This window comes from Aethalodelphis obliquidens, unplaced genomic scaffold (genome assembly GCF_003676395.1).
Source record: "Aethalodelphis obliquidens isolate GAN/ISIS:26980383/991018 unplaced genomic scaffold, ASM367639v1 scaffold2, whole genome shotgun sequence".
Classification (NCBI taxonomy): domain Eukaryota; kingdom Metazoa; phylum Chordata; class Mammalia; order Artiodactyla; family Delphinidae; genus Aethalodelphis; species Aethalodelphis obliquidens.
In genome coordinates, this window is record NW_020837946.1 from 42,354,557 (window position 1) to 42,381,665 (window position 27,109).

At 39.0% G+C, this 27,109-nt stretch overlaps 1 long non-coding RNA gene across 1 annotated transcript; it reads right to left on the reverse strand.

Annotated features, from left to right (window-relative positions):
• Nucleotides 1-1,887: 1,887 nt before the first annotated feature.
• On the reverse strand, nt 1,888-26,658 carry LOC113630243 (uncharacterized). The gene is made up of 3 exons (XR_003436866.1): nt 26,616-26,658; nt 26,186-26,333; nt 1,888-2,076 (listed from the first exon to the last, which is right to left on the reverse strand). It is a non-coding gene; the product is annotated as an uncharacterized LOC113630243 (long non-coding RNA).
• Between the last annotated feature and the right edge of the window lie 451 nt (nt 26,659-27,109).

The following is a 27,109-nucleotide window of genomic DNA, read 5'->3' on the forward strand; positions in this document are numbered from 1 at the left end:
CCTCTCACCCTCCAGCCCAAACCTTCTCAGAGATCAGGAATGCTCTGCTGTCTGAGACCTGTGAAGCTGTCTGCAGCCTATTTGTCTACACCCGCCTCACTACTGATTCACCATGCCAACACCAAACAAGCCAGTGGGTTCATGGAGAAGCTAACAGTGTCCTCGGGCTATTCTTTAAAATGAATCACATGGGACATCCCTGTTGGCTCAGTGGTTAAGAATCTGCCTGCCAATGCAGGGGACACGGGCTCGAGCCCTGGTCCGGGAAGATCCCACATGCCGCGGAGCAGCTAAGCCTGTGCACCACAACTACTGAGCCTGTGCACTAGAGCCTGCGAGCCACAAATACTGAGCCTGCGTGCCACAATCACTGAAGCCCGGGCACCTAGAGCCCATGCTCTGAAACAAGAGAAGCCACCGCAATGAAAAGCCCGCACACCACAACGAAGGGTAGCTCCCACTTGCCACAACTAGAGAAAAGCCTGTGCACAGCAACGAAGACCCAATGCAGCCGAAAATAAAACAAATAAATAAATTAATTAATTAAAAAAAATAAAATAAAATGAATCACAGATCTTTTCCATAGCTTCCTCCAAACTTTATGTGGAGTTGTAATCACCCTCTCTGTCTTGGTGGATGGGAGTGTTAAGGACATAATTAACCCTTGAAAATTCTTGTCTTCATCTTCAGTGCAGGACAGATTTTTAAATTTCTTTTGAAAAGTATGTGTTGGAGGAGTGGGTAGAGGTGGTGGCACAATTCTCTCACACGTACAGTTAATGGATAAACTTTACATACGAATATTTGTTAAGACCTTCGGCTCTTGATATTCAAAGTAAAGCTTGTACAATTCCAAAAAAAAAACTTTTCTCTCTCAGAAAGCTCTTGCAAATCAAAAGCACCCAGGCTTCCAAGACTTGGAAGTCTACTATGGATATTTCAATGTATTTAGAAGTGCAAATAACATTTTCTTTCCTGACTCTTCCGTGTCTGGCCATCCCTGGAACAAATGAACACCTCCTGAGGCCACAGAGGGTGTTAGTTCAGTGAGGGGGTCGATGGTTGGGAGGTGGAACCAACCAAGAGAAACAAAACCCACCCTGATAGTTCCCAAATTTACTCTGCCATGCAGAATATTCTGCTCCAATTGTTATGAAAACTCAGAAGTGCAGGCCACCTAACTTGTTTCTGAACAAGACAGCCAGACGGGGTCTCTTGTACCAAGCAAGTGTCAGGAAATGGTGCAAACCTGGTCCCAGTTGACTTGCCTAAGGCCATGATGGCCAATAAATGGCTTCATTGGTTTAGCTCAGGAAGAGACATAGCAAGGAAAATGTTACCATGCAGTAACTAAGTGGTCTAGAGTAGTGGTCTCCAGTACAGTTGAGGAATTCTAGAAAAATTATTAGAACAATTATTTCATTTTATCTAAAGAAAAATAATAAAGTAGTTTAGCTTTGTTATTATCTCATACACCAGTCGACCCTGGCACCTTGCCTAGTTCTGTACGTTAAGTGGTTGTATGCACTTTAAATTCCTAAACGGTCTTGAGACAAGAGTGGGAGTTTCATGAAATCGAGAGTGGCACCTGCTCTTGTTCATCTGCCTTCAGTATATTATGATATATTAAAGCTAACCTGTGCCTGGTAGAGCAGCCACACTCATCTGAAATCAAATTTGCCGATGTGGCTTTTCAATAAGGAAATCAGCCCCTGAAGTAATCCAGCAGCACATACAAGGTGTTAGAGAAAGCGAGTCAAACTCTCAACAAATGGATAGACTAATAGTTTACTAAACTAGCACTGTGACCACTTTCAACTGTAGTATATTATCTTGTTTTAGCTACACTAACCTTCAATTGTTGGGCAAGTGGCTTAAAGGAGCTGCTACAGTATAAACACGGATAAAAGATACTACTACTAAGATAAACAGAAGTAAATTTTAAAATGGCAGCAATGACCCACAAGAGAACTCTTAGCCACATACAGACAAAAGCAAGGACAGTTTAATCCAGAGGCTCCCAAACATTCTCCATTCACAATGTCTTGATGTCTCAGTAGTTTTTTCTTGGTAGCCCTAGATTAAAAAAAAAAAAAAAGTTTAAAAATTCAATAGTTTCATTTATTAAGTAGTTAAGTCCGAAGAATTTAAGTATTTCTTTCCTAACAACTTAGTAGTCATTTGAAAAAAAGTAATACACATAAATTGAAAAAAGAATTTATCTCATTCTTTAACAGTGACAATTACTAATAGGATAAGTGCACCTGCTGGGGTCTGCAGAGCCTCTCAAACCTTGGAATCAGATTGGACACACCGCTCTCTTTTCCTGTTCCACACTGATTTTCAGAGGCACTGCTTTCTATTCCAGCAACCACCAAAAACCTAGGACTGCAAATATATGCCATCACTGAAAATATTACAGCATTACATAATGTTGAAAATGGAATCTACCTTGTGCTGGTAGTTCACATCCTATCCAACAGATGTTGATTTTTGCTGTGTTTCACTCAAAAGTTTAAAATATCCTGCTGCATCTCTGTGTAAGACCTTGGAAAAAATGCCTGAGTCCAAGACTGGGGCAGAAGATCCACAAGGTAAGTCTAGAATATTTTCTCATATTCATAGGAAAAAAACTCTTAAAAACTACTAGAGTTATATCAGAAGGATTCTGGAGCCAGCTTAAGGAGGTTCTCATTGGCCAGAGATGGGATCATTTAAGCATGTTGAGAATAATATCTTTAATAGATTGAAACATATCAGTTTGTTTAAATCCTTGTCTTAATAATAATGATTTAAAAATCCAGTTGGTCATCTTGTAGATATATATCAAGTCATTATTTTGAAAGCTGGTAAATAAATAGAAATAATCTAGCATTTCTCCTCCCTCTCTTTTTTTTTTTTTTGCTTTATCTATTACAATATTTTTAGCCTTTATTTTTTATTGTAGTTTACATACAATATTATATTAGTTTCAGTTGTACAACATCGTGATTCAACGTTTATATACATTACTAATTGATCACCATGATAAGTCTAGTAACGATCTGTCTCCATACAAAGTTGTTACAATATTATTGACAATATTCCTTATGCTGTATCTTATATCTTTTCGACATTTATTTTATAACTGGAGCTATATATTTTGTAGCTCTCAGTCTTCTTCACCTTTTTCACCCAACTTCCCCACCTCCCTTTCTTCTGGCAACCGCCAGTTTGTTCTCTGTATATATGGGTCTGTTTCTGTTTTGTTTTATTTGGTTGGTTGGTTGTTTTTTAGATTCCACATATAAGTGAAATCATACTGTATTTGTCTTCTTCTGTCTGACTTATTTCACTTTGCATAATACCCCCAGGTCCATCCATTTTGTCGCAAATGGCAAGATTTCATAATTTTTATGGCTGAATAATATTCCATTGTGTAAATAAAATATACCGTATCTTCTGTATTCATTCATCTATCAGTGGACACTAAGGTTGCTTCTATATCTTGACTATTGTGAATAATGCTGCCATGAACATTGGGGTACATATATCTTTTTGAATTAGTGTTTTTTTTCCAGAAGTGGAATTGCTGGATCATATGGTAGTTCTATTTTCAATTTTTCGAGGAATCCTCATACTTTTTTCATAGTGGCTGTACCAATTTACATTCCTACCAACTGATAGAGGGCTCCCTTTTCTCCACATCTTCACCAACACTTGTTATTGTTGTCTTTTTGATAACAGCCATTCTGAGAGGTCCAAAGTGATACCTAATTGTGGTTTTGATTTGCATTTCCCTGTTGATTAGTGATTTGAGCAATTTTTCATGTGTCTTTTTTCCATCTGTATGTCTTCCTTGGAAAAAGTTTATTCAGGTCTTCTGCTTATTTTTTAATCAAATTGTTTGTTTTTTGATATTGATTTGTGAGAGAGTTCTTTATACATTTTGGATATTGACCCTTTATCAGACATACAATTTGCAAATATCTTCTCCCATTCAGTAGGTTGCCTTTTTGTTGTATTGATGATTTCCTTCACTGTGTAAAAGCTTTTTAGTTTGGTGGGGTTTTTTTTTCTTTTTTTTTTTTGCATTTGTTTACTATTGCTTTTGTTGCCCTTACCTTACAGATCGAAAAAGAATATTGCTGCAATGTCAAAGAGTGTACTGCATGCTTTCGTCTAGTAATTTTATGGTTTCAAGTTTTATATTTAGGTCTTTAATTTATTTTGACTTTATTTTTGTATATGGTGTGAGAAAGGGGTCCAGTTTCATTCTTTTGCATGTAGCTCCCCAGTTTTCCCAACACCGCTTATAGAAGAGCCTGTCTTTTCCCCCATTGTATATTCTTGCCTCCTTTGATTAATTGACCAGTTAAACATGGGTTAATTTCTGGGCTCTCCATTCTGTTCCATTGATCTATGTGTTTGTTTCTGGGCCAGTGCCATACATTTTGATTACTATAGCTTTGTAATATAACTTAAAATCAGGGAGTGTGATATCTCCAACTTTCTCTTTCTCAAGATTGTTCTGGCTACTTGGGGTCTTTTTGGGTTCCACACAAACTTTAGGATTATTTGTTCTAGTTCTGTGAAAAATGTCATTGGTATTTTGTTAGAGATTCCATTGAATCTGTAGATTGCTTTGGATAATACATTTTAACAATATTAATTTCCAACCTATGAGCACAGTGTATCTTTCCATTTGTTTGTGTCATCTTCAATTTCTTTCATCAATGCCTTATAGATTTAGAGTACAGGCCTTTTACTTCCTTGGTTAAATTTATTCCTAGGTGTTTTATTCTTTTTGATACAATTGTAAATGGTATTGCTTTCTTAATTTCTCTCTGATTGCTTTTTTTTTTAATATCTGATTTTATTTACTTGAGCCCTCTTTTTTCTTCATGAGTCTGGCTAAAGGCTTACTAATTCTGTTTATCTTTTCAAAGAACCACCTGTTAGTTTCAGCTGTTGATCTTTTTCTTTTTTTCCTTTTCTTATTTTTCTTTCTTTTTTTTTTTTTTCTCTATATCATTTATTTCCACTCTGATCTTTATTATTTCCTTCTACTAACTTGGTCTTTTTTTGTTCTTCTTTTTCTAGCTCCTTTAGGTGTAATGTTAGATTGTTTGAGATTTTTCTTATTTTCTCTCTTTCTTATATAAACTGAATCATTGGGTAACCAAATAGTAGATGAAGGGTGTTTCTCTTTATACAAGTATTGCAGCTAGCTAGTAAATAAAGAAGGGATGAAATAATTATAGAATATTACAATTTTGCAACATCTAATAAATTATAAAATCTTGAAATCAGTTATAAATGGTTGGGACAATCACAGGAGAGAGACAGAGAGAGAGAGAGAGACAGAGAGAGAGAGACATCCAGACACTTGATAAATTTGGCAACACACAAATTTTAAACTTTAAAACACCATAAAAGTCAAAATACAAACAAGCTGGAAAAAATATAATATTCATATTAGAAAATAAGTTAATTTCTTTAACATTTAGAGAACTCTTAAAAATCAGTTTGAAAAAATTAAATGTGTCAATAAAAATAGATAAAAACATGAAACATCAGTTCCCAGAAAAATAAATACAAGGACATTTATTTCAGCTTTGTTTATAATAGTCAAGTCTTGGAAATACATGTTCATCAGTGATAAAAAATAAAAAGATGGAGAGGAATATATAAATAAAAATAAAATTAAAAGACATGTCAACCAATCACAATGTGTGGACATTATTCAAATGATGACTCAAATGAAAATATTTTTTAAAAAGAAATGACATTTATGAAACAATTGGAAATTTGAACATTGACTGAATATTTGATAATAAGGAATTAGTGTTACTTTTTTTCATCTGATAATGTTTATTTCAAAAAGCACTTTTCTTTTAGAAACTCATACTGAAATATTTATGGATGAAATGACATGATATCTGAAATTTCCTTCAAAATAAATAAGGGAGAGAGAGGTGTAGATGAGCCATGAATGGCTATAAGTTGATAGTCAATGGAGCTGGGTACTGAGTACATGTATGTTCAGGAAATATTTTGTCTACTTTATTATATATTCAAATTCTCATAATAAAATGAAGTTTTAATTTTGTAAAAAAAAAAAAAAAAAAAGAGCCAAAGAGGAGACAGTATAGCTTGATTTTTAGGAGCACAGGTTTCAGAGTCCAATGCCTAAATTCAAATTTTAGCTCCATGGGGCAATTATCTGAGCAGTTGCTTTCTCAGTTTTCTGATCTGTAAATTTGAAGTGATAATAATACCCACCTCACTGGACTGTCCTGAAAATGACCTTGAATAACACCCTAAATTTGGCAGACAGAATGCCATTGACTTTGAGTTCAGAAAATCATGACATGGATGTAATTCTTCCTATTATGTACACTATTAGTTCTAAATTGTTCCCACAATTATCAGTGTGAATAATCAGAATCCCAGAATAAGAGTGATATTTTGAAAATTCTACACAGAGACTCTAGTATGCTTGCCACAGGGGTCACGATTCTGCAGACCATTACTCAGGCAGTTTCTTGGGGATGCTCACATGGCAAGAAGCCAACAGCCAGCACCAACTTGCCAATCATGTGAGTGAGCCACCTTGGAAGTGCATCTTCCAGCCCCAGTTAGGGCTTCACATGGCTGCTGCCCCAGTTAACAACTGACTCAACCTCATTAGAAACCCTGAGCCAGAACCACCGAGCCAAGACACTCATGAATTCCTGAATGGCAAAAACAATAAACACTATGAGTGATAATAAAATAAATTAGTGGCCATTTAAAGCCACTAAGGTTTGGAGTAATTTGTTACACAGTAACGGATAACTATTAGACATATAAAGATATGTGAACATTAAGATTCACTGGTAAATATAAATTCAGCTGTAAAATGCTACTCCAGTTTGCATAATTCTCAGAAAAAAAAATGTTCTGGAGTGTACTGCAGAGAAGTTCCTTTACAAGATCAGCAGTGGTCATGATTAATATATGGACCAATTAACACAGCAGATTAAGTGTTGGCTCAAAAAAAAAAAAAAAGAATTTGCCTTCTTGGGCTATATCATCCACTTGTTTGAAAACAAAGTGTGTTTTTGAAAAATAAACATTGATTTGATTAAAAACTATCTAATGTAAAGCATAAGAGGTAATATGGACTGTCAGCAACAAACTGCTCCTGATGGCATGTGTAATTTGGGTTTGTGGTCAATTTATTTTTTTCCTCCATTGATCTTAGTATTCTTGTTGGAACCATCTGGCAATACTATTTCCAAATATGCACTGGAAGTTCCAGTATGGAACTTTGCATGGAGCTATGCAAATAAGGTCAGGGACAGTTAGAGCTATAAACTATAATTGACAAAGACTTCCGTTGAACAGAAGGTCTTCTATTTGTCAAGTGCTGTGCTAGATGCTTGAAACAGGAAACTCAGTCAAGTGTGAATTTTTAAAAACTCAGAGTCTGAAAACTCTTTTAAGTAATAAAGGCATTGATACAAGGGATTAATCAATTCAAAAAGTATGGAAGGAGAACCAAAATGAAAATCAGGGGTCACAAAGAACTAAGATGACTGAAGAACACAAGGGGCCAGCCAAGAGTTATGTGACTTCCCTGCTGAAGAGAGATTGGAAGTTCAGTTAACACCATCACGATGCCTGTTAGTTTTAGGTTTTTCTCTAATATAATTATGATATTAAATTTTTTTTTCTTTTTGGCTGTGTTGGGTCTTCGTTGCTGCACGCAGGCTTTCTCTAGTTGTGGTAAGCAGGGGCTACTCTTCGTTGCGGTGTGCAGGCTTCTCATTGCAGTGGCTTCTCTTGTTGCAGAGCATGGGCTCTAGTTGTGCAGGCTTCAGTAGTTGTGGTGCACAGGCTTAGTTGCTCTGCAGCATGTGGGATCTTCCTGGACCAGGGCTCGAACCCATGTCCCCTGCATAGGCAGGCAGATTCTTATCCACTGTGCCACCAGGGAAGCCCAATACTAATTATTGAGTAAACTCAACTCTCAATTAACTCTCATTCCATGGGATGGGCCCTATTAGTCTCGGTATTTCCAATAATGATATAAACTGTAATTATAAAACATTTATACAGAAATATGTATGTCACACTATAGTTAACCTTTTAAAACTTAAAAAAAAAAATTTAATTATTTAATTTATCTTTGGCTGCATTGGGTCTTCGTTGCTGCGCACAGGCTTTCTCTAATTGCAGTGAGAGGGGGCTACTCCTTGTTGAGGTGCGCGGGCTTCTCGTTGTGGTGGCTTCTCTAGTTGTGGAGCACAGGCTCTAGGCATGCAGGCTTCAGTAGTTGTGGCACACGGGCATCAGTAGTTGTGGCTCACGGGCTCTAGAGCGCAGGCTCAGTAGTTGTGGCTCACGGGCTTAGCTGCTCTGCGGCATGTGGGATCTTCCCGGACCAGGGCTCGAACCCATGTCCCTTGCATTGGCAGGCGGATTCTTATTTATGTTTTTTTTTATTTTTGGCTGCGTTGGGTCTTCACTGCTGCATGCAGGCTTTCTGTAGTTGCAGTGAGCGCACAGGCTTCTCATTGTGGTGGCTTCTGTTGTTGTGGAGCACGGGCTCTAGGTACGCGGGCTCAGTAGTTGTGACTTGCAGCTCTCTAGAGCGCAGGCTCTGTAATTTCGGCACACAGGCTTAGTTGCTCTGCAGTATGTGAGATCTTCCTGGATCAGGGCTCGAACCGGTGTCTCCTGCATTGGCAGGCAGATTCTTAACCACTGCGCCACCAGGGAAGCCCGGCAGGCGGATTCTTAACCACTGTGCCGCCAGGGAAGTCCCTAAACATTTTGAACTAAAAAAAAATTTTTTTAAGAACTAATTTGGTAAATGTACATACCCTAAACCTACTAATTTCCCTTCTAAGGAGCTACCTTAAAGAAAAATCTTGCACATTTGCACAAGAAGATGTGTAGAAAATATACTTTCCTGTATTGTTTATAATAGGTAATATTGGAAAGTTTAATGGGATATTAAAATATAATTTCTTTCATTGCTTTTCATTTTAGGGTTTGCCTACTTGTTCTTGCTTATTTTTCAAATTAGATTCAATTTGTCTAGCTCTAGGGGAAGAGTTCACTGGTATCTTTATTGGTTTTGCCTTAAACATATATTAACTTGAGAGAGTTGACATTTCTATGAGGTTAAGCCATTCCATCCAAGAGCAAAGAATATCTTTCCATTTGTTTAAGTTACCTGGGGTTCTTTTTCTTTCATACAGTTTGCAGAGCCATCCCTCTCATACTCTTAGATCATTGGTGTGGGTGGCGTTGAGCCTAATCTGACTGAGGGGAAAGAGCGGGCACACGGCCCAGGTTCTATCCATCAGAGTAAATGTTGGGTTCGGGAATGGATATATGACCTGACCTGGACCAATGAGCATCAGCTGGAGAACCGTTTCTGCCTCTATAAGGAAAGAGAGACAGTCTGCTGGGGTTGCTGAGGTGATAGAACGTAAAGCTTCAGTTGTTTGGAAAGAGTCTAAGAACAAAGCCAACACCAAGAAAAAGACAAGTCAAGGGATGGAATGAGCCAAGCTCCTGACAACAGTCCTTGTACACCAGGATCCAGCCTTGCCTGATCGTGTACCTTGGAGTCAATACATTTAGTTTTTTTAAAACAGTTCAAGTTTAATTTTTTTTTTTTTTTTTTGCGGTACGCGGGCCTCTCCCTGTTGTGGCCTCTCCCGTTGCGGAGCACAGGCTCCGGACGCGCAGGCTCAGCGGCCATGGTTCACGGGCCCAGCCGCTCCGCGGCACGTGGGATCTTCCCAGACCAGGGCACGAACCCGTGTCCCCTGCATCGGCAGGCGGACTCTCAAACACTGTGCCACCAGGGAAGCCCTCAAGTTTAATTTATATTCCATGCAACTGAAAGAGACAACATCACTAATATAATACTTTTAAAAATTATTTTGGAAATCCATGTAGCACATGATTCCATTGTTATCAGATCATTTCTGCCTTCTACCTTGGTCACCCTCATCTAACTTTATCTGGATCAAGGTCTTGAGGCAGAAGGACATAGTGAGAGCAGTCCACACACATCATTTTCTCTGCAAACTTTTTTGTCTCTATAGCTGGACAAGAAAGTCTTTGCTTAGAGACATGCAGTTAAACTTATATTAAAGATTTCAGCTCCGGAAGAAACGGCCTGGCCCTCTACAGCCACGGGACACTGTATCACACGTATAAGACTCCTGATAACAATAAGTCTGACACATCCCTTTTTTCTGAACGTAAAAATCAGCCTTCCGGCTCTCGTTTTACAAAGCGAAGACATGCTTTGTAACTGACTAAACACATAAAGGACAGAAGGTATGAACCTGGAGCTACTGTTTCTAAGTAGTTGAAATACATGAGGCCAAAAGCTACAGGAGATCTTTAATATACCTGTCCCCGGTTCACATACTCCGCTGTTTCTGACTTGCACCACAAAACACAAAGAGCCCAGCAACACAAGAAACCCAGCAAATGTGCAGTCGGCATGTCCCAGCAGGGGCCTCAGCCTCTCACAGCATGGGGCTCTGCCTCTCAGCGATGTGAAAAGCCCGTCACAGACACAAGGTTTCCAGCTGATGCTGCAGCCTTCTTACATTGCGGATAAGCAACTTCTCTACTGCTACTTTTTTCACACGAATTTCACAGACGGTTCACGTGAATTTGGCACAAACTTGTCACCTGAAATTTCCTAAGAAATGACATCTCTACCCCTGGACAGATGAAGTAAATGTGTAAATGTATTTGAGGATTTTGCCTTAAACATCATGCTACATATTCTAGTTACATTGTATCTTGGCCATCATAATGTGTTTCTTTTTATACATTCTAGATTATATAACATACACTCTCTAAAAAATGTATCAGAATCTCTAAAACTGTTACTTACTTCCATCCATTCCTCTCCTCTTAAATTATTAAGGATTTATTACGTACTCAATTTCTTGAATTCTGTACCAGAACTAATTATTTATTCCATTCCTCCTCTTTTGTTTTCCTCCCCTTTCATTTCCCTCCCCTTTTTATTCCCTCCCTCTAGTCCTTCCTTCTTACTGTGAAGTTCCTACACTAGGCCCTGGATTACTGTTCTGTGTGTGTGTGTGTGTGTGTGTGTGCGTGTGCGTGTGTGTGTGTGCGTGTGTGTATGATAGAGTTTAATGAATCTATTATAGGTGCATAATCTGTTAGAAGTATATCAATTTACCCTAAGGTTTGCTTACTGGGGGATTTAGGAATGGTGGAGCAGGTAAATCAAGTCTATCTGCAGCAGGAAAAAAAAAAGAATTTCCTCAGAAAAACTCACTCTAAGGCGAGAGTCAAGATGCACAATTTAGTGGTAGGAGTGAGGGTGGTGAGTCCCAGAAAAAAGGGCTACAATAAAAGAGTGAGAAAGCAGGTGATGTCACCATCACAGGTGAGTAGGAGACCCCAGCTTCCACCCCCAACAAAAATCAACAATTAGATAGCTATCCACGAGCAAAATTAGCTCTGGGAGAGCTTAGAAGTCCACTTAAGAAACTTCAGCAACACAGTGGAAGAAAATTCCTTCTGAGAATAACCACACACACACAAAAGGAAGAAAAAATAGCTTCATTTTCCCTACATCATCCTATCCTCCAGGCTGACATTGCACAGTACCAAGAGGGAACTCTCTGGCTCAAAAGAGTGCCCCTCACCAGGAAAGCGGGAACAAGGTAAGTGACCAACTTCCCCAGACTTTCAGGATGCTTCATGAAAGACCCTCTTCAGTCTCGCCCTATCTAGAGACTAACAAAGCTGAGACATGTAGAGATGGCTAGAAACAAGGAAGAAGAGAAGAGGCTAACAGGATCAGACATGCAGTGGGAACCATGAAGTGGGGGAACCATGAAGTGGGGGGAGCCATGCAGAGCAGATTCCCAGTGACTGGTTCTGCAGAGGACCCCAGCAGCTTTCACTGCTGAAGAAACCAAGGCAACACAGCTGCCGCAGGCCCCCTACAGATCTCACCACTGAGGTTTCCCCCCAAAGATTTTTCCATTTGCAGACACCAGCTCTCTCCTTGCTCTCTCTCCAACCCTTCCCTCCCCTTTCCCCAACAAACATGGGATCCATACTGGTAGCCAGCGCTGGCCTCTGCTACTGTATGAGTGTGAGACACCAGCCTAGACGCTAGCAGCTGGCCCCCAGAACTGTATGTGCTTTGAGGACTACCCCCTCTAGCTGTGCACCTGCAAGACCCTGGCCCAATTCCTGTCACCAGTTTCCAGTGCCATGCACATGCCCATAGGGAGACCCTGAAGCCACAGGAGTACGCACGGACAGCCAGGGTCTCCAAAGCTGACTGTGGGCCCAGACCTGACACAGTCTCCTGTCACTGGCCTGCACTGCTGGCTCACCTGTAGCTAACCCCTCCGGCTGTACACCTGTTTGCCCCTGGCCCAACTCCCATCACTGGCCTTCACTACCGTATGCATACCTGTGGGGATACCTACAGCCATACGAGTGCACGCTGGCAGCCAAGGCCTCCACAGCTACTAGCATGCCCACAGTTGGCCCCAGCACTTACTGCTGGCCCCGGCCGCAACCACTATGTATATGTCTGTATCCAGCCCCTGCCACTATACAGGCACCTGAAGTCAGCCTCCATGGTCAAGTGTATGCACACCACCAGTGCCGACCACCACTGATGCCCTGTTCTGGTAACTGGAGGCCCTGCTAAAGACCCAAACAGGCCTTACAGCCACTGCAGAACTCCTTCAGTGCCTGCCGAGGACCACACAGTTGTCAATGCCATGGACCTCAGCAGCCTAAGCCAATAAGACATTATACGTCCCCCAGAACCAGAACCACCACAAGCCCCCACATTCGGTGACCGATACCACTAGACCCCAGTTTGCAGCATGCTACAACATGCACCCACCCTGAGGTGAAGTACTTTCCATACCAAAGTTAGTCTATAACGTCTGAAAGAGGTGACTGCTTCTTCAAATGTGCAGATACCTATGCAAGGCTACAGGCATCATGAGGAATTAGGGAAACATGACACCACCACAGGAACAGTTAACTTACAGTAACTGACCTCCCAAAAATGGAGATATATTAATTTCCTGATAAAAGATTAAAAATAATTGCTATAAACATGTTCAGAGAGCTATAAATGAACAGAGATAAACAATTTAACAATTATCCATTTGAAATTTTCCAGTCAGAGGAGGAAAGAGGAAAAAGAATGAAAAGGAATGAAGAGAGTCTATGGGATCTATGGAACACAATAAAGAGAAACAATCTATGCATTACTGGCATGCCAGTGGGAGAAGAGAGAGAGAAAGGGACAGAAAGCTACTTAAAGAAATAATGGCTGAGAATTTCGCAAAACTGGGGAGAGATTTGGACATACAAGTTCATGAAGCTCATAAATTTAAACCCAAAATGATTTCCTCTAAGAAACATTATAATAAAACTGTCTAAAATAAAAGACAAAGAGAGAACCTTGAAAGCAGCAAGAGAAAATAAGCTTGTTACTTACAAGAGAACCCCTATAAGTTTATGAGCAAATTTCTCAGCAGAAACCCTACAGGTCAGAAGAGTGAAATGATATATTCAAAGTGCTAAAAGAAAAAAAAATTCCAACCAAAAACACTTTTCCCAGCAAACACTGTCCTTCAGAATGAGAGATAAAGACTCCCAAACAAAAGCTGAGGGAGTTCATCACACTAGACTTACCTTACAAGAAATGTTGAAAGGAGCTCTGTAAGTTGTAATGAAAGGATGCTAATTAGTAACATGAAAACATATGAACATATAAAACACACTGGTAATGGTAAGTACATAGCAAATTCAGAATACTGCAATACTGTAATATGGAGGTATGTTAATCACTTAACTCTAGTATGAAGGTGAAAGGACAGAAATATTAAAAATAGCTTTAGCTACAATAATTTCTCAATGGGTACACAATAGAAGAACATGTAAATTGTGACATCAAAAACATAAAAGTTGAGGAGGGAGTAAAAGGGTAGAATTTTTTAGTACAACTGAAGTTGCAATCAGCTTTAAATAGATTGTTATACCTGTAAGAGGTTTCATGTAAACCTCAGGGTAACTGCAAAACAAAAACCTGTAGTCAATATGAACAAGATAAAGAAAAGGGAATCAAAGTGTACCACTATGGAAAATTATCAATTCACACTGGAAGACAGCAGGAGAGGAAGAAAGGTACAAAATAATTAAAAACCAGTCAGAAAAAAATTAACAAGATGTCATTAGCAAGTTCTTACCTATCAATAATTACTTTAAATGTAAACTAAATTAAGTTCTTTAATCAGAAGGCATAGAGTGGCTGAACGGATTAAAAAACAAACAAAACAAACAAACAAAAAAACCCCAAACTATCTGCTGCCCACAAGAGACTCATTTCAGCACTTCAGCTTTAAGGACACACATAGGCTCAAAGTGAAGGGATGGAAAAAGATTTTCCGTGCAGATAGAAAGCAAAAGAGAGCAAGTATAGCAAAAGCTATACTTAGATAAAACAGACTTTAAATAAAAAACTGTGACAACAGAAAAGAAGGTCATTATATAATGATAAATGGGTTAATTTATCAAAAATTTATAAGAATAAATTATATAAATATACGCAACCAATATCAGATTACCTAAATATATTAAGCAAATATGTAAAATATCTGAAGGGAATAATGGAAAACAATACAATAAGAGTAGGGGACTCCAATACCTCACTTTCAACAATGGGTACATCATCCAGACAAAATCAATAAGAAGCATTGGACTTGAACTATACTTTAAACCAAATGAACCTAACAGACATATACAGAACATTCCATCCAACAGCAGCAGAATACACATTCTTCTCAAGCACACACTGAACATTCTCCAGGACAGATCATGTATTAGGTCACAAAACAAACCTTAGCAAACTTAAAAAGATTAACATCATACTGAATACATTTTCTGACCACAATGGTATGAAAGTAAAAATCAATAATAAAATAAACACTGAAAAATTTCACAAATATGTGGAAATTAAACAACACACTCCTAAACAACGAATGGGTCAAAGAAGAAATCAAAGGGGAAATGAAAAATATCTTGAAACAAATGAAAATGGACACATAATATATCAAAACTTATAGGACACAGCAAAAGCAGGTTTAGGTAGGAAGATTATCGCAATAAATGCCTACATTAAAAAAAAATAAAGATCTCAAATAAACAACCTAACTTTACATCTTAAGGAACTAGAAAAAGAAGAACAAAGTAAGTGCAAAATTAGCAAAAGAAAGGAGATAACAAATATCAGAGCAGAACTAAATGAAATAGAAAATAGAAAACAAATAGAAAAGGTCAACAAAACTAAAAGTTGATTTTTTGAAAAGATAAACAAAATTAACAAAACTTTAGCTAGAGTAACCAAGAAAAAAAGGAGACTCAAAATAATAATATTATAAATGAAAGAGGAGACCTTAAAACTGATAGCACAGAAATACAAAGTATTGTGAGACTACTATGAATAAGTTAAGTATACACCAGAAAATTGGACAAGCTAGAAGAAATGGATCAATTCCTAGAAACATCCAACCTACCAAGACTGAATCATGAAGAAATAGGAACTCTGAGCAGACCAATAATGAGCAAGGAGATTGAATCAGTAATCAAAAACCTCCCAAGAAAGGAAAGCCCAGGACCAAATGGCTTTATGAATGAATTCTACCAAACATTTAAAGAAGAATTAATACCAATCTTTATCAAACTCTTCCCAAAAAATGAAGAGGAGGGAATGCTTCCGAACTCATTTTATAAGGCCAGCATTACCCTAATAATAAAGCCAGATAAGAAAGTGAAAGGAAAAGAAAAGTACAGGCCAATATCCCTGATAAATATAGAAGCCAAAATTATCAACAAAATATTAGCAAACCTAATTCAATAACCCATTAAAATGATCATACACCAGGTCAAGTGGATTCATTCCTGGGATGTAAGAATGGTTCAACATATATAAACCAATACATGTGGTATATCACATTTATAAAATGAAAGATAAATATCATGATCATTTCAATAGATACAAAAAAAGTATTCAACAAAATTCAATACCCTTTCATAATAAAAAAAATCTCAACAAAATGTGTATAAAAGTAACATAACTCAACATAATACAGGCCACATATGACAAGCACAACTAACATCATACTCAATGGTGAATGGTTGAAAGCTTCCCTTCTAAGATCAGGAACATGACAAGAATGTACACTACCACCACTTCTATTCAACATAGTACTAGAAGTTCTAGCCAGAGAAATTAAGCAAGAAAAAGAAATAAAAGGCATCCAAATCAGAAAGGAAAAAAGTAAAATTGTGTGTTTGCTGATGACATAATACTGTATATAGAAACTACTAAAGATACCACCAAAAAGCTGTTAGAACTAATAAATGAGTTCAGTGAAGTTTCAAGATACAAAATCAACATACAACAATCAGTTTTATTTCTATACACTAACAATAAACTACCTGAAAAATAAATAAATAAATAAATTTCATTCACAACAGCATCAAAAACAATAAAATACTTAGGAATAAATTTAACTAAGGAAGTAAAAGATCTACACACCAAAAACTATAAGAAATTGTGAAAGAAATTGAAGAAGACACAAATAAATGGAAAGATATCCATGTCCATGGATTAGAAGAGTTAACACTGTTAAAATGTCCATACTACCCAAAGAAATCTACAGATTCACTGCAATCCTATCAGAATTTCAAAGGCATTTTTCACAGAAATAGAAAAAAAATCCTAAAATTTGTATGATATCACAAAAGACCCTGAATAGTCAAAGCAATATTGAGAAAGAAGAACAAACTTAGAGGCATTACATTTCCTATATACAAAGCTATAGTAATCAAAACAATATGGTACTGGCATAAAAACTGATACATCAACCAATCTAACAGAATTAATATACAAAGCTATAGTAATCAAAACAATATGGTACTGGCATAAAAACTGATACATCAACCAATCTAACAGAATTGAGAGCCTGGAGATAAACTCATGTACATACAGTCAACTAATGTTTGAAAAGGTAGTCACGAATACTTAATGGGGAAAGGACAGTGTCTTCAGTAAATGGTATTGGGAAAACTAGATATTCACATTCAAAAGAATGAAGTTGGACCCCTACCTTACTCCTTTCACAAAAATTAATTTCAAATAGATTAAGGACTTAAGCACAAGACCTGAAACATAAAACCCTTAGAAGAAAATAAAGGGAAAAAACTTCTTGACATTAGTCTTGACAAGTATTTTTTGGATATGACACCGAAAGCACAAAACAAAAGCAAATATCAACAAGTGGGACTACATCATACTAGAAAGCTTCTGCACAGCAAAAGAAACAGTTGACAAAATGAAAAGGTAACCTATGGAATGGGAGAAAATATTTACAAACTGTATATATGATAAGGGGTTAATATCCAAAATATCTATAGAATGTGTATAACTCAAAAGCAAAATAATATATATTTTATATATTAATATAAAAATAATAATAATCCAATTAAAAATGGGCAAAGGACCTGAATAGATATTTTTCCAAAGAAAACTTCCAAATGTCCAACAGGTAAATGAAAAATGTTCAATACCACTAATCATCAGGGGAATGCAAATGAAATCCAGAATGAGATATCACTTCATATGTGTTAGAAAGACTATTATCAAAAAGACAAGATACAAGGGTTGGTGAGGACTCAGAGAAAAGAAAACACCTGTGCACTGTTGGTGGCAATGTAAATTGGTATAGGCACCATGGAAAACAGTATGGCGGTTCCTCAAAAAATTAAAAATAGAACTACCATATGATCCACCAGTCCTACATTTGGTTACATAGCCAAAGAAAATGAAATCACTGTCTCAGAGAGCTATCTGCACTCCCATGTTTATTGCAATATTAGGCACAATAGCCAAGACATGGAAATATTATTCAGCTGTAAAAAAGAAGGAAATCCTACCATTTGCAACAACATGGATGGACCTTGAGGGCATTATGCTAAGTGAAATAAGTCGACAGAGAAAGAAAAATACTGTATAATCTCACTTATGTGTGGAATCGTATAAAGCCAAATTCATAGAAGTAGAGAGAAGAGAACTGTAGTTCTCAGGGGCTGGGGGGTGAGGGAAATGAGGAGATATTGGTCAAAGGATACAAACCTCCAGTTATGAGAGGAATAATGCATAGCATGGTAACCACAGTTAACAATACCATATTTTATAGTTGAGAGGTTTTATGCAAGTAGATTTTAATTGTTCTCACAACAACAACAACAAAATGGTAGTTATATGAGGTGAAAGATGTGTTGACAAACCTTATTGTGACTAACCTTATATATCTCCACAATATATACATCTATCAAATCATCACAGTATACACCTTAAACTCACACAATGTGTCAATTATATCTCAATAAAACTGGGTTGGGGGAAGAATGGAAAAAGTAAGAAATGCTAAAACAGACAGAAGTTCAAGACAGCAGAGTGATTAGCATTGAATCCATCAGCCTCTGCAGCATCAGAACATGGCACCCTCAATGTATATTATGCATGCTCTCACAGTCCTGGCTGCCTTGAGCCCAGACTTAGGGACAGACCCAGAGGCCTCACTACCACCTCTGGCAGTGCCCAATACTAGGTACTAAGGCAATGGAGCCATCAACAAGGAAAAGTGACCGTCACTGATGGACATCAGTGGACAGTCCCATAGGCATTGACGTTTGGGCTCCCATAGCAGCAGGAACTATCACCATCCCCAGGGCCTAGAGTGAACTCTTTCCCAGTACTCATCGTCAGAAGCTGAGAAGGGCCAAACTGTGACTCTATTACAAGTCGTTATTATCCCAGCATCTACCACAATACCTGACACAGAGGAGGCATACGCTGAATATTTATGGAACGGATGCGAGAATAAATGGATGAGCAATGAATGAATGAACAAACGAGAAAATATTGAAGTCACTGGATACACATTTTCAACTATGGGAATAAGCTTCAAAGACTGTCTTTAAAAATGTATGAAGGGAATGTTTGTGAACAGTTAAAACTCCAATCAAGGTGGCGGAGAGCAGTCTCAAGGAGGCAGAACTGTAATTGGTTGTAAGTAGAACCCTAATCAAGTATATCAGACTCATGTTTGAAAGAAAAACCACACGAAGAGAAGATGATCAGCCACATGAGCAGAGAAAAAACAGGATCCCAGAGGAAGAAAATGTTTACAAATAACTATGCAAGTGTTACCTAGAGGAAAAGGAATTCTGACTGAACACTAACATTTTGAACTTCTTGGTAACGGTACCCCAGTCTGTTCCAGCTGGGGGATACTTCTTGAATCAAATCCCTCCTAATATTTGGATTCCTTGCTCACCAATCTTCTAACAATCCAGGCATTTTCATTTCTTGACAGTTATAGTGCTTCCTAAAACTTGACGAATTTATGCATAGGAGACAAGCCTCTGAGAGCCGGGTTAATGGCACTCTCTTGGGGTGCTGGAAAAATGAGATTTCTGAGCCCCAGAGCTGAGGACTAGCTATGCCCTGATGGTAGTGAAACTCCCAGAGTGAAGGCCACAAGCTGTGGAAAGTGGTTGGTGGCTGGCTGGTCTTCTAGAAGTCACTTCTCTTCTTTGCCCAGTGCCCTTGCCAATATCACCTGTTCCCCCAAGAGAGTCAGAGGAGGACAGTAGGAAAATGGTGAATGCCACTTAGCAACCAGTGGTTTGTAATAAACATAAAAAAACACCCTGGAGTTCCCAAAAAAAGGGGAAAGAATTTTTAAATCTCTGGATTTTTCTACAAAGAAAATAGAAGCGGAACCAAAGAAAATCCATTTGTGTCTGTCACTATGACGCTGTACTTTGTTGGGCCAGTGTCTCTGGGAAACTTTGTTTACACCATATTTATCCCAAATCTAATAAAATTCAAAGTCACTTAGTATTTGCTTCTGTGCATCTCACCAAGTCGCCAATTACTTCCAAATTACCAAGTTCATCTTGTTCATTGATTATCTTGGTACCTCTGAAACATTTGACATTGTAGATCACCAGCTCTTAATGGAAACTTTTTCTGTTAGACACAATGATGGGGCAACATGCTGCCTCTCACCCTATCTCTTCAGTGGCTCCTTCACTAATTGCAATTTTTCCTCCTTATGCCTACTGGAGTTTGAGTCTTCAGACCTCTACTCTCTATCTTTACTCCTAGCGAGTCCTGACCCATTCTGACTACTCTAACCACTTCGTAATTGTGACTCAAGCCCAGCCCTGACTGGTGTCTGGAACATTAGATGAATGCCTCTAACAGAACTTCCGGACATTTATGTGTTGATGGCCTACCTTCACCTCCAACAAAGCACAGTATTGGATATGCAAATCAAAATAGCTTAAATATAAATTAAAATCATTTGCTCAAGCCCAGGTGTAGAGTGAGTTTCAGGATTCTGGCTTCTTTTTTCTGTCTCAGTTCTGCCCTCTTCCATGGGTTGAATTAATGCTCAGGCAGGCTATTGGCATTAGCACCATCTTCTTAGAAACCTCCACGCCATGAGAGCCAAGCGGAGGAAGAAGCAGATGTGCAGGCTGAAGCCCAAAAGAAAAAAGAAAGATGAGTTAGAGGTCCAAGTAAACCACTACCTTGAACACCCATAGAGGCCACAAGAGCAAAAATATGGAAGGCAGGTGGCCAGGCACAATGGTACAAGTTGTTAGACTGCATGCCTGGAACTTGTTTCAATGGATCTAGAACTTCCATAGCCATCTTGTTGCCACAGTCCCCGCTGAGAGGCCCACTTTGCACACACCAAAACAAACTCTCTTGGTTCTGTGACATTCTGGACTAGTTGTATTCTCAGGTGTGGCTGAGTGTAACACGGGTACAATAGATCATCTCTTCTGCTGCCTTAAAAAAAATCCTCAGGTGGACTTTCTCATTGTAACGAGTGGCTGCCGCAGTTCCAGGACTCAAATGTACATCTCAGATGACAGGAGAAGAGAGCCTCTCTTCCACAGCCGCTGAACAGAAGCTAATGGCTTTATCCTGACTGATGAATTGGGGTCAACATCTACCTCTTAATGGTCACTGTGGCCAGAGAAATACTTTGAGCTGTTGGTTTAGGTCACAGCTCCAGGCTCTTTCCTGAATCAGTTACTGGGGCAAGGGGATGTGATTATCATGACTAGTTTGAGCCAAGCAGAGCCTTTCTCTGGAGAGCTAGAATTGTGTCAGCCCCACCAAAAGCATGGCTGCCAACTAATGGGAGAAGGGTGGAATGGACGCCAGAGAGGCAACCAATAGTTTTAGCTACATCTTGTCTATTTGGAACCCATAGAAAAAGAAGAATTCTGTATAATCAAGTTTCCATACAGCTAAGGGTTTACTTCATTCCTTATACATATTAAACAGCTTGAAGGACATAGTTCAGAAGTGTATTCTTTATATTTTCTACTATTAACAGAAGTATACCGAATATAAATTAACCATTTAATGAGGATTTGAGGTCATCATGCTGAAAATTTATTATTGTACCGATTACAGTACAGGGACTGACCCCAGGAATTACTGAGCTGTGCATGGCTATGGCCCATGAAATGGTCCAGAGCACTACGAGCTTTAACAAATTGCATCTACTTTTTATGACTTTTCTTTCTCTTCCCTCTCTTTAGATTGCTACTTCTAATCTACAGTGGAATAATGAAGGTTTTTAAATTGCGTATAAATTAAAAGTAAAAAGAAATTGCCTAGGTGGAAATACGCCAGAATGCAAACCACGGTTGCCTCTGGGAAGGGGTGTTAACTTGTTTTTATTCATCTTTGTTTCCTCATGATTGTTTTCTATAATGATTAAGAGTAACTTTTATGATCTCACACACACACACACACACACACACACACACACACACACACACACCACACACCCCATACACACACACATGCAAAACTAAACAAAGTAAATAGGATTGGGGTGGTGCCTTAAAATTCCCCAAGTGGAAAAATGTCCCAGCTATTAATTCTTCCAGCCTGTGGCAGATCTTCTAGCAGATTTAAGGCCTTGTTGTTGATTCCCTGTTGCCTGGTGTTTTCTGGGTCAGGGAATACATATGCTTGAAGAGAAGAGATCACAGAAATGTCAAAACATACCAGGGGGGAAGGTCAGCTACCTACCTACCGTGAGGCTTTGACCTGGTAGCTCTCCACCAGGCAGAGACTGGCCCTCCGCCTTACAGATGGGGAAACCCAGTTTTGCCTGTGCCTCAGGGTTGCGCAGTTCATGAGGATGACGACTCAACACTGTGGAAACTCATGATTGACATGTGTGCTTCTTACCCAGAATATCAATTTAATGACAGACAATGAAAAAGGACCTGCTACTCAAAAGGCATTTTTCTCCCGGCATAGAAACCATATGGGGAGCCAAATTATATTTAGAAGGTTGATATGGTGAGCATAAAATTAGAACAAATTATTAAGTGTCATAGGTTAAAATAGCCTGGTACATCCATCCATCAACAGGCTGGGTCATATCTGCCAATCACACCAGACTGCCTAAGGCCTCAGACCACTCCAAACAATGCTTTTTGGACACTGCCAAACTTTATCTTCATGGCTCACCGTTTTATTTATTTCATTACCAAATAACCCCCTTTCTAATGAGTAATTCTTTCTTTGGATGAGTTAACACAGTCACAGGCTATGGATAAAGGTTATTGCTCTTAAAGTTACTTTTCATACTCCTCTTTACATATAGCTCTGGGAGAACAGTTTTCAACTGCCAGGGCCACCTCATGGTTACCTCCTACTCTACATACTGTGTTCAACTTCTAAGAGAACCGAAATCCAAATCGAAAAGAGTACAAATAAATATAAAACCAAACTAATTACCTTACCCACAGCACCTCCACCAAACCAAATCAGTTCCCCAAACTAACTTATCTTTTTAAAAAATTAATGATAAAGCTCATCTTTGACTCTTCTTGAGGTGGCCAAGTCTTATTTTCTCCTCCTTCTCAATGCCTCCCCCATCCATTGTTTGCTTTCCATTCCCACTGCCCCACTTTTTTTTTTTTTTTTTGCGGTACGCGGGCCTCTCACTGTTGTGGCCTCTCCCGTTGCGGAGCACAGGCTCCGGACGCGCAGGTTCAGCGGCCATGGCTCACGGGCCCAGCCGCTCCGCGGCATGTGGGATCTTCCCGGAAAGGGGCACGAACCCGTGTCCCCTGCATCGGCAGGCGGACTCTCAACCACTGCGCCACCAGGGAAGCCCTCACTGCCCCAATTTTTAAAAAAAAATTTCAACCTGAATTACTGCGAGTCCAGTAATTTCTTTCCTTGCCTCCTGTTTCCTCTCTTCTCCTCTCATCTGCATATCATTGGCCTATTAATCTTCTAGAAACTTTCTCAAAATATTTAAGGACCCCTCATGACACAAAGAATGAAGTGCGAATGCTCTGGACCAGTGCTCAAAGTTCTCCCAAGTTTGGTCTTTATGTTCTGTTTGGCTTTGCTTTCTGTGACCCCTCAACAGAACCCTGCATTTCAGCTTTGTATATTCACTATGGACAAATGAAAACGTTAAATACAGACAATACTTATGTTTTGTAATGCAAACCTACCAGGAAGAAGTCTTAGAAATTAACACCAATAGATACAGTTTGCAGATTTTCATTTTAACAAATCATTCAACTTAAAAAAAAAAATTCCCTGTATTTAACTTCACAGACACATACATACTTTCATAGAACCATGGCTAGTTACCAGGTAATCAACGAGTATCCGCAGCTGCAGTCATGCTTTTGAAGGAAACCTAAACCTGTCCAATGTAGGTCTTAATCCAATGACAGCTTCAGACAAGCATCGCATAACTCATATTGACTTGTGACCTACCATCATTCAGAAATATCTCGGAACATAAATGTCTCTGGCATTTAATGTGATAGAAACTCTGCTTATTTCTTATGCAGGATGTGACCTTGAGGGACATAATATGATCTGTTGGGTTTAGTCACCTTTCAGTAAGAACCCGACACAAAGTGATTTGAGCAATAAAGGCAATATTTTGACTCATGTAATTCAAAACGTGACATAGCTATACTCAAGTATTCAAACATGAACATATCTCAGCTCTGCATTTCCTCATGCTTTATTCCCCAGTAGATTCTTTCCAGATAGAAGGAACGACCAGCAGCTCAGTCTTAGCAACCCCAGCAAAAAGATGGTGTCACTTTCCCAATACTATCAATAAATATGCTACGGCGGATTCTTATTGGGCCAGCTCAAGTCATATGCCCATTACTGAACCAATCATTGTGGCACGGGGATACATTGTCTTGATTACCCAGGACTGTCTCATGTACTCCTCCTCCCTGCTGAAGCGACAGGATGGGGTCAGCCCCACTGCACTACATGGATTGAGAATGGAGGAAATGTAGTTCTCCCAAGGAAAATCAAACGCTGTTATCAGAAGAAGCGAGAACAGATACAAAACAAACAGGTGAATACTAGGGGCAGATTCTTACATTAATGGGCATCCCTATTATCTCTTATTATCATATATTCATTCATGAGTCCCACAACTTTATAATCAAATTTTGAGATTAACCAATATTTTTAATATACATACCCTTAACCCAGCAACTCTGTTTCTAGAAATGATAGCTCTGCTATTAAGTGTTTTCCTACATGTCCAACACTGGCCTGTGTACATTGCAGACGTTATTTCATTTAATACAGAACTCTAGGATGGAGTGGTATTATCTCTATTTTTGAGCTGAAGAAATTGGGCTGTTAAGGGACTTAAACAAGGTTGCAGAGCTAATAAGAGGTAAAGCCAGAAGTCAGCCTTCAAAGTCTTCACTACTATTAGTTACTTCCCTCAGCAGTCTCTGTGGCATATAGTCTCATGAATTTATTCTAAGCAAAACTATGACAGGTGAGAAAAGAGGTACATCCCAGGAGGTTATTTATAAATATTTGTCCACAGAACTCAAGTGTGAAATAAAGTTTCAATAACTTATGTCAACATACATATTCCTCTCATTATCAGTAAATATATACTAAGTTCTTACTTTATAAAATGATAAAAGATTAATGACTTTTTTGGTAAGGCTGTGAAATTACAATTTTGTTCAAACCAGCTGTCTAAGCTACGGAAACATCCACAGTTAATCAAACACAATAAGGCCTTGTGCATTGTTTCATATCTCTCACCATGTCAGTTTACCATTTAGGAAAAAGTTGGATACTGAATTTGTACAACTCAAAATATATCTTTATACATTGCAGCTGTCTATTATCAAGCCAAAGAGAGCTTTAGGCTAAATTATTTAACCTTGATGACACTCAACACTAGAACATTCCATCAAATTGGAAAGTGAGTGGCCTAGAAACCCACAGACCTGCTGGTTTTAACCATTTCACCCAAGAGTGAGAAGCTTCTGTTAGCAGTCAGAAACCTTCGCTCTGCGCTAGTCCCCAAATCAGGGCAAAAGAGGGGGCAGGACAGCAATGGCCCTGAAGCCAATGAAGAGCTTAGACCACTCTAAGGACAGCTGGAAAGGTAGCCATACCGGTCTAGGTTTCTGACAGCTGCCTGGACTAGGTGGGAGGAGAGGGAAAACTCAATACATAGAACTCTGTAACACACAGAAAGATCAGTTAATTTATAATCAGTCTCTTTTTCACCATGCCTCCATTTCTCATTATCCTCGGGAATGTATCCTCAGCAAATATAGCCCTAAAACACTCCTGAAAAGCACATGAAGGAGAAGCTCATTTGCACAAGAGTAATGATTTAGTCCTGTGAACTTTTAATTTGCATAATCCCCTTTCCTTTCCCCCTTTTGTAAAGGTCTTTGATATTTTTTTCTCCAAATGATGTGGGTTGGGGAAAAGAATTAAGCAAGCATCAAAGTTCTCCCTCCTGTGTTCTCAGCTATTACATTAATCTTTAAGATTTTTCTCTCCCGTTTATTAAAAATCAGTGACTCATCCAACTTTACACATAAATCCACATCAAAGTTAATTAGAATCTTGGTAGGCTAATGTTTGTCTCTTCCCTTATTAATTCCTAGAAGCTTGAAGCAAGGCTCTGTGTGTGATTGTGGAAGAAAGGAAAAGAGAAGCCAGTGGACTGACCTGCTAGGGCTTCATGGGCAGTGTTTGCATGGCTGGATTCAGAGTTGGGCCCAAGCCCACTCACTGTGAAGAAGGACCAGGCCTCTAAGTAGCCCTGCTGATGGTCAGGTCAACCTCCTCTGGAACTGTGGTGAACCCTGACACCAATCTGAAAGAGGGAAAATGGAGGTAAGAATTAAACAACAGAGGATAGAGCCTTGCTTGCTGACATCTTTTGCTCTCCCTCCTCTATAATCAGGAAAAGCAGCCAATCATTCTTGTAAATTGACTTTCTCTCCTTCCTTCCTGTAAAGTTAAACAAAAAAAAGATACCATGCAGCTTTGTAGAACTTCTACTGGAAGCAGGAAAAAAAAAACTGCAAGAGGTAAGAGGATAGTGCAAGATAGAAATGATCACACAGCAAGACATTTTTTTACGCGGGCCTCTCACCGTCGTGGTCTCTCCCATCACGGAGCACAGGCTCCAGATGCGCAGGCTCAGCGGCCATGGCTCACGGGCCCAGCCGCTCCGCGGCATGCGGGATCCTCCCGGAACAGGGCACAAACCTGCGTCCCCTGCATCGGCAGGCCGACTCTCAACCACTGCGCCACCAGGGAAGCCCCAGCAAGACATTTTTGTGTTTGGTTTTCTCAAAGTGTACCTGGAAACAGAATGTACGGAGAGTACATGAGTAGGACAGGGGATTCGATCTAATGTACTTATTAGTGAGAAACTGACAGCACCAGCTCCAGGATTTATTGCATATTGATTTTGCTTTAGGAAGTTTGTGTGGAAATCACATAAAACAAACTGAGAAAACAAACTTTCTTCCCAAACCATTCTTGAAATGTGTTGGGCAATCTTCCAAAGTATTTTCTTATTTTGAAAAATTAGTTACATTATTAACATTCCAAAGTCTAAAGTATACACAACAGGAAAGCCAA